Source organism: Pristis pectinata, chromosome 8 (assembly GCF_009764475.1).
Source record: "Pristis pectinata isolate sPriPec2 chromosome 8, sPriPec2.1.pri, whole genome shotgun sequence".
NCBI lineage: Eukaryota > Metazoa > Chordata > Chondrichthyes > Rhinopristiformes > Pristidae > Pristis > Pristis pectinata.
Window position 1 is genome coordinate 15169088 of NC_067412.1, and position 2765 is coordinate 15171852.

Below are 2765 nucleotides of genomic sequence, written 5' to 3' on the forward strand. Positions count from 1 at the left end.
GACCAAGGTTTTGATCATGTTGCCTCATTCCTTTTGGTTCACTTCCAATTTCTAAAACCTAATTTCTTTCAATAACTTGAATGTTTTGTTGCATTTAGTAGCTACAGATCTTTATACTTGTGTAATAGTTAAGCTGTTTTGATATCCAGGTGTGCATAATTAATGTTTGGAATTTAAACTGGGATTCTTGTGTTCCAGGGTTGAGTATTAACTTGTGGTGGCAGTATGGACGTGGGGTGTGTGTGTAGGAGAAGTGAATAATGTATGTCATGATCCTGGTTGTGCATAGTCATGAATGACTGGATAATCACATATACTAATAACTGCTCTTGGGTACCTATGTAGTGGAATCTGCCAGAGCTAGATATTCAGTTAATTGGTGGCTGATTTGGTATCTTTATCAAATTATCTGTAACTCTTAATCAATTTCAAAGCAGATCAGGTATTAACTTGGGGGGACTGGAGAGGAGGGGGCAGGGAAGAGACCCATTGGGTGAGGTTCCAGTGTCGGGGAGCAAGAGTTCCAAATTTCAACTAGCCTTTGTACAAGGTGTTTTTTTGACACCAACTAAGTTGTTGAGAGTTGAAATCTAAGATTTCCCCTTATTCTGGATTTGCTCACCAGATTCTGCTGGAGAATCTGATTATATTCATTTTGGAATTTTTACTGTATAGAACATTAACATTCCACTCCTGTTCCAATTATCAAAGAGTAACCTGGTGACCCATTACTTTACTTTAACTGGTTAATATTATTGTGCTTGGCAGCATACTTGAACAACTCTTTAGTTAAAGTTTTACAGTTCTCATACTTATGCCTGCACACAAACTTGCAAACCACAAAAAGAATATTTAGTTAAACTTTGAATAGACAACTTAACTCTGAGGAACCCCATCACTGTGATATTCTGTCCTTAATGAGTTTGGGATGGGAAAGCTATCATGTTGGCAGGCTAGTTCCAGCAATCCTGACAACAAATGTTGCCTTGCTGTTACCTCTGCCTTGGATGACAACATGAAGCACAAATTATGATCTTAATGCATGGGTTCATGTCAAATCTAAGATTATGTCACTGTCCCAGCACTTTTCTCAAACTTCCTGCAGTTTCACACTGCCCACCCTCAAATTTTCAAGCTGTATACTGCAGTGAACTAGCTATAGGACAGATGGGAAGCTGATAAACTATACTGCCTCCACTTCAGAACCAAGGTAACCCAATTTCAATCAGAGCTTAATTTTGTAATCAACACATAAGCATGTTTGGAGATGGAGCTTTGCATCAATTTGAAGGATGATCCTTACACAAAATAAAGATCTTCTGTGAATATGTCCCCCTGTACAACATCACCCTTCTACTATAAAGGTCTCTGGCATGAGCTGAAGAATGAAGTCATCTACTTATGTCTCAAGAGCCACTTTTCAGCAAAGGAAGAGATTAATAATGAAATTCACCATTGCCCTACTGGGCATCAACACAGCCTTTAAGTGTATGAAGAAGAGCAAGAGCTCAAATCTTGGGTTCCAACATCAAGGTCAACTGGGTAGCAGTGATCACTGGCCTCCTACATGCTTCTGAGATGTGGATTATTCACATCTGACACATCCACAGCACTGGAGTGACCATCAATAGTGTCTCAAATCCTCCAAGTCTACTGGCAGAAACAAAAACAAAATCAGTCATCTCCCCAGTTCAACTTCCCCAGCACTGAAGCTTTAAATGGGGAACCACTGTTTGCCTGCCTGAAATTAGAATTGAAAACACACACTACTTCAAGCACTGTCATGGCAAGAGACTATCAAATGGACAGAGGAAAGATTTGAGGATATATTTGAAGCTCTGTAAAAGGTGTAGTAATCCCTACACCATAACTGTTCAAAATGAAGTCTCAGCAGTTGGGATTTCGAGATTGAAATGTTGATGGAAACAACCAGGGAATTGACTATTTTAGTACTGTGCAGTGATAAAGGGTTAATCTTCTGAAGGCCCCTTATGAAAATGACAATAATGTGTTGTAAAATTCTATAATTTTTGAACAAGCTGAAACCCTGGTTTAAACTATAAGAGGCAAGTTGACTGAGATAGATGAGCCTGAAAATCTGAAGTCCCAAGGATCTGATTATCTACATCCCAGCCTTTTGAAAGAGGTGGAAATGGAACAGGTGAATGCTCTAATTATCATCTTACAAAATTCTACAGATTAGAGAGTAGCAAAATATGATCCTGCTCTTTAAAAACAAAAGCAGGAAGCACGGACAACAGTAGTAAGGAAATGGCAATATTAACCAGAGTCAACACGGATCTATGAATGGGAAGTCTACTGGATTTGTGTGTATCTAGAGGGTGGAATTAATGGATATGCAGTATGCAGATTTTCAGATAGTTTTTAAATAAGGTCCCCACAGAAGGTTGGTGAATAAGGTTCAAACATGTAATGCCAGTTGGTTAACAAAAATCAAAAAGTAGAAATAAACTGATCCCCAGGCTGGTAGGCTATGGCCAATGATGTATCATAGGTATTGGTTCTTGTGCTCCAGCTATTCACAATCAATAGCAATGATTTGGGTAAAGAGGACCAACTGATGACAACACAAAACTAAGCAGGAAGCTGAGTCATGATGTGGTTGCAAAGGTACTTCTAGGGGATATGAACAAATTAAGTGTGTGGGTAACAATATCATACAGAGCACAATAGAGAGAAGTGTTGTTCACTTTTGTAGTAAAAACAAGTGCTGAGTTTTGGCTTCCAATTCTTAGCAAGTTTCT